At 49.0% G+C, this 6,158-nt stretch overlaps 2 non-coding genes across 2 annotated transcripts; both read right to left on the minus strand.

Moving 5' to 3' along the window:
• Positions 1 to 4,397: 4,397 nt before the first annotated feature.
• TRNAF-GAA (transfer RNA phenylalanine (anticodon GAA)) lies at positions 4,398 to 4,470 on the minus strand. The gene has a single exon. It is a non-coding gene; the product is annotated as a tRNA-Phe (tRNA).
• Positions 4,471 to 5,378: 908 nt separating this feature from the next.
• TRNAP-AGG (transfer RNA proline (anticodon AGG)) lies at positions 5,379 to 5,450 on the minus strand. The gene has a single exon. It is a non-coding gene; the product is annotated as a tRNA-Pro (tRNA).
• Positions 5,451 to 6,158: the final 708 nt, after the last annotated feature.

Genomic DNA, 6,158 nt, shown 5'->3' on the forward strand with positions numbered 1-6,158 from the left:
GCCTCTCTTTGCCCTGGGAATCCCATACCCCGGGACCTGGCCAGCCTTTCTTTTTTTTAAACATTTTGGAGGAGGGCCACGAGGACCCCATTCCCTAGGCCACTTTTGGCCCTGGGGACCTATTTCCCAGGGCCTGGCCTCACATTGGGGACCGTGGGGGGAGCCCCAATGCCCCTGTGGTCCGAGCCGGCTCCCCACGTACTGTGGGAGCCAGTATTGCTCTTGGACAAGGGGAGCTGCAAACATGCAACTCCCCTTGTCCAAAAGCAATTTTGCTTTGCTTCATGGATGTGAAAGCAGTTTTCCTACTCTCACTTCCATGAAGTGAAGCAGAAGTTTGCTATGGCAGGGCAGGAGCACTGCTCCCGCCCTGCCTTAGCAAAATGCAATGTCCAGGGCGTGGGCCCCCAAGGACATTGCTTGAGCCAGCCTGGGAGTGATAGTCCCTAGGGTCAAGGAGGGCTCCAGAAGAGGGTTTCGCGGTCCCCCTTCCTTAGTGTTCAAAGCCCCAGGAGGTGGTGGTCCCTGGGGCAGGGGTACTGCAACAAAACCCTGTATTTACATACTCAGTGCCCAGGAGAGGTGGCAGTCCAGCGGCAGTGTCCCCACACTTTTTAATTAAATTAAAGCCCCAAGGAGGTGGCGGTCCCTGAGGTTTGGAGAGCCTGTGAGGCCCCCCCTATAATAAAGGATCACCCAAGGGATGTGGAGGTCCCTGTGGCTTGGGGGGCCCATGAGGCCAACCTGCCCATAGTAAAGGATCGCTCTGGAGAGGTGGTGGTCCCCGGGGCTTTGGGGGCCGCAAGGCCCCCCACAATAAAGGATTGCCCAGGCGAGGTGGCAGTTCACAGGGCTGGAGCTCCTCCCATGTAGTTTTAATCAAAATCCCAGGGGTGGTGGTGGTCCCCGGGCCGCAGGGGGCCTGGAAGTCCTTAGCATATTATAAATCATGCCCCGGCCGGTGGCAGTCACCGGGGTTGTGGAGGCCCCCGCAGGCCTCCGCATGATAATTGTGCATTGCCCCCGGGACCTAACCAACCTGGGGGCTTCTGGAAAACAAAGCGCGGTAGCCCTCGCTTCGATTTAAAAAAAAAAAATTCTGTGGGATTCACGCTGGGTTTGCGAATCCAGCTGAAATGTTTTTTAAATTGCTTTTTTGGCCATCGGGGTCCCTGCAGGATCCCCTGAGCAGGCCTAGGGGGTCAGTGTGTTTCTAACCTACCCCCTTTTCTTCATTTTTAACCTTTTTTCTTGTGACTCAGTTCTACCGAGTCACAGGATAGCTGCCAACACTTTCTGGTTTGAATTGTTGGCAACCAATCAGTATCAAGGTGTGCTCTGGAGTATTCGCGGATGCACCACGGTCAGTACAAATATATATATTTTAAATATGAATATTTCAGGAACTACTGAATGGATTTACACCATTAAAAACGGCCACTTTCTGAGCCAAGAGGTACCTTTTTACCAAACTTTGTGTAATTCCAGTCAGCTGTTCGGGCTGTAGCTTTGTCTAAAGTTTCCAATGGAAATTAAGATGGAGATTACGGTTTTTGGGATCCCCCCTTTTTTCTCCGCTCCGGCTTGACAAATCAACCTGAAACTTCAAGACAGGAGCTGACCAGAGCAGGGCATTCATTTTGAAACTTTTTTGAAGATTCGTCAAACGGCGCCAAAGATATTGGTAAATCAAAAAATGCTTTTCCTATGGAAACTAGGTCATATCTATAACTATATATGTTACCTACTGGCGGTTGCCAGAAGGAAGTTATAGTTAGGATCATGTTTCCATAGGAAAATAAATTTTTTTGACTTGACGCCGGTTGACGAATCGTCATGAAATTTTCCCCAAAAGTGTTCCGGTTATTCTTGTTGTGCCTGGGGGTCAAAAAGTGAATTTCCAATGTTCCCATACAGATGTTAGTCACAACTACAGCTGCACCGCTGGGTGAAAGCACACCAAATTTGGCAGAAAGGCAGTTCTTGGTCCAGCCTTTTTGTTATTTGGTGTAAATCTGTTTCAGTAGTTTTAAGATATATAAAAAACAGATTTGCATATATCGGGACTCAGATCCTCTGAGGATCCGACTGTCCCCATGCTGAAATCTAATTGGATGTCAACACTCCCACTAGGAAGTGTTGGCAGCCATTTTGAATGCAGAATGCAGCACACATAGAAAGGAGAAAGAAAGGGGCATTCCATGGGTGTTGCAGTGTGACTGTTCCCAATCAACACCCATGGTTTTTTACACTGCCCTAGATTTACAAAAGTGGGAAGCGTATGCGCAGAGGCGGGTCCCGTGCTCGCTACATCACCAGATTCTAGCTAGCCTCACAGATGAGGGGTGTTACCCCGAAACTGGTCCCGGGATGCTTGTTTTGGTCAAGGGAGGACCTGGCCTGGCAGTTCGGGCTGGACTGTTTACATGGGGAACAGGGTCAAGACTGATTTGCATATGGCTGGGTCTAAACTGGAATGGTGTGGTGGGCCCAAAAACCACGGTTTTAACCAATATCTGTGACTGGGAGTGAATATTTGATTAATTCAGCAGTCAGTACATCATGTGTTCTTTTTGCATTTGCCACCCTAAGTGGGAAGGGTGTGCCCAGATGTGGACCCCGTGCCTGCTACACCTACAGATTCAAGCTTGATTGACTGCTGAGGGGTGATGCCCTGAAATTGGTCCCAGGATGCTTATTTTTGGTCCAGGGAAGACCTGACCTGGCAATTCAGGCTGGACTGTTCTCATGGGGAGAAGGGTCAAGAATGATTTGCATATGGCTGGGTCTAAACTGGAATGGCATGGCTCGCAAACAAATGATGGATTTAACCCAGAGCTGTGACTGGGGGATAAATGGTTGATTGGTTCGGCATTCCGTTCATCATCTGTTCTTTTTGCATTTAGTGCCCTAAGTGGGAAGGGTATGCTCAGACATGGGTCCCGTGCTCGCTACCCCACCAGATTCAAGCTAGCTTGGCTGATTAGGGCTGTTACCCTGAAGCTGGTCCCAGGATGCTTGTTTTTGGTCCAGGGAGGACCTGACCTTGAAGTACGGTCTGGACTGTTCCCATGGGGAGCATGGAGAAGACTAATATACTTATGGCTGGGTCTAAACTGGAATGGCGTGGCATGCAAAAAAATGATGGAATAAATCCAGATCTGTGACTGGGATGAATGGTCGATTGGTTTAACATTCCATTCTGTTCTTTTGGCATTTGTCGCCCTGAGATGGAAGCGGGTCCTGTGCTCGCTACGCCACCAGATTCAAGCTAGCCTGGCTGATGAGCGGGAACACCATGAAACCGGTCACAGGATGCTTGTTTCTGTTGCAGTGAGGACCTGGCCTGGCTGTTCAGGTGGACTGCGTCCATGGGGAGCAGGGCCAAGACTGATTTGCATATGGCTGGATCTAAACTGGAACGGCATAGGGAGCAAAAGAATGATGGATTTCACCCAGATCTGTGACTGGCGTGAATGTTTGATTGGTTCAGCATTTCATCCATCATCTCCTCTTCTTCCAGATTTACAACATAGCATAAATCTGGGGCAGCGCCAGAACTAATGCCTTCCCAAAGCAGGCGTAACATGGGGAAAAGGACAAAAACAGGAGAAATGTTCCTCGTTGATTTCTTTTTCCACACGTGTTGCATTCTGCAGCACACATAGAATGAGGAATACGCCCCCTTTGATTGTTTATGTGCAGAAAGGTGTGTCTTCCCGCAAATAAACAATCATGCCAACGACACAGACACACTTTCACCATGGTGCAAGGTTGCCTGCGTTGGCGCTCGGTTGCAGTTAGGGAGCCTGAGCACCGGCGCTGGCAGACAGGACAGGAATGTGCCGTATCTTGTAGAATACGAATCTAGAATATATTTTGTAGATACCGCGTATTCCTCTTTTCTTTTGACGCAACCAGCTAGAAGGGTTGCAGCGCTGCCCTACTCCTCAATATTGTGAATAGGCCTCTGTTTTTGTACCTGCTTCACTCTCGTATCACAGCGCAGCAACTATGCTCTTAAACATGGCCCTTTATTCCTAGAAGTGAGGATATGTTCCACGCTGTGGACGTCACAATACGTGGGGTCCAAGGTCATTGAGCGTGATTGGGCCCTGGGTGTGAGGCTCACCCGCAATCAGTGGGATTCACTCTGAGGCACTGAGGGATCAACTCACCGTGTGATTGTGCCTGCAGTGTGAGAGCCCCATCACACACTGTGCACAAGGTGTGAGACTCACAGAGGGATTGTACCGGAATGATGTATCATTGTAAGAAACGTATAAATAATGAAAATGAGGAGAAGGAAGGACAGAAGAATAAAGAGTCTATGATGTTTTAGTTTTCTTGTTTCTTAAGCGTGCTATGGATTATTTTTTTTGTCAATAAAAGGCATCTGCCGAAACCCGGGATCGAACCAGGGACCTTTAGATCTTCAGTCTAACGCTCTCCCAACTGAGCTATTTCGGCGAAGTGCGTTTCTGACATGGGACTAAAGAATTCCAGGTTCACAGGTCTCATGTACCCTCTGCCCCCTCTTAGACTGGTTAGTGCCTGCGCCTCTTTCTTCCCAGTGCCAGGAGCCTGGCACAGAATATACAGAGCAGGGTCCTGGTGCCCAGAATACGCCCATCACAACCACAGCTACAGGCTATCACTACGAAGGGTGCCTGGGGTCGTTATTGTACCCCTAAAAATACACATCACAATGACTGTGCCCGAGAATAAGCCTTTGAAATACACCTCTGACACTAACGACCCCATCCGCCAGGTTGACTGTGCCACAGAATGCGCCAATCAGATCCAAGGCGCTTTAAACGCGTCCATCCGAATTATTGAGCCAAAGAAAATGCACGGGACATTTAAAGAGCCCCAGAATTCCCGCTTCTCAGGCTGCACCAATCAGAACGGACGATGGCAGTGACCGTCCTTCTAACTTCACTGTGTACAGAAACAACGGGATCATTACAAATACAACTAAGGCCCTTCTCAGAGCCCCGCCCCCTGTAGCTAGGTGGGGTCGCAGCCCCGCTGCTTGTGTCTCACACTTCCCAGTGTCTCACACTCGTGTGCACGGCCACGGCTCACCCTGCTGTTCCCCAGACAGTGGCGTCCGTGAAAGTTTTGCATCCCCTGTAACATGCAAAATATCCCTCCCGGCTGCTGATGTGGCGGGGTCGCTGTTACCGCCCCGCCCCCTCCTCCAGCTGTTTCCGCAGCTGGCTCGGTGGTCCAGGGCTCCCATTCTTGCTTTGAGTGTGGCAGGTTCTGGAATGAAATGCAAAACCAGCCAAGGATGTTTCAAAACCCTTGTTTTGTGATTCACCACTTTTTAAAGTGTCCATTTATTGAAATATGACTTTGTAAGAAGAAAAAGAGGGCTCGTCCGGGATTTGAACCCGGGACCTCTCGCACCCTAAGCGAGAATCATACCCCTAGACCAACGAGCCAGCTGATAGCACTGGTTTGCAACGTGACATATGTGTTGTTCATACTCAGTGCAATGCTATCTGTTTTATTGATATTGTAGCCTATACCCACCTTAAACCAGCCCGAGACTCCCTGAGGACAGACGGACCTCCATGGCAGGGTCTCCTGGTTCAGATAATCTGCTGTTAGCAAATACCTGCTTCCTTTTATTCAAAACTACAAAGAGAAAGGAAACACCCATCACACACAGCTCTTCACAGATTATTGGAGGAGAGGATCACACATTGCGTCAGTCAGGGCTTTAAGTGGGATAAAAAAAACGGGGCGTCTCTCAATGGGGCGACGCCAATGTAACTAAGGGCATGGACTAAAAACGCTTGAGCAAAAAATCTGTTCTTAGCAACGTGTGCCGCCCGACTTGTATTTTGCTGTTTCTGTCATTGCATCCAGAAATATAATATAACAAGGAACTCCATGCCTACGACGCGTCAGGACTACTGGTTTTGTCGATGGTATTTAGTTGCATAAGATAAATCAGCAGCAACTAGGGCTTGTATATAATATTGAAAAAGCTTCCACTTAATCCCTGTGACACCACGACAATGTTGCTGCTCCTGACTTTCAAGAAGATAAGGTGAATCCAGATAGAAAATGACTCTCTTTAAAGGATTTCCCTTCCCCTACAACGCTCACCTGGCATGACGTCATGCCGTAACTTCTCCACTAGT

This window comes from Lissotriton vulgaris, chromosome 1_1 (assembly GCF_964263255.1).
Source record: "Lissotriton vulgaris chromosome 1_1, aLisVul1.2, whole genome shotgun sequence".
Taxonomy (NCBI): Eukaryota; Metazoa; Chordata; class Amphibia; order Caudata; family Salamandridae; genus Lissotriton; species Lissotriton vulgaris.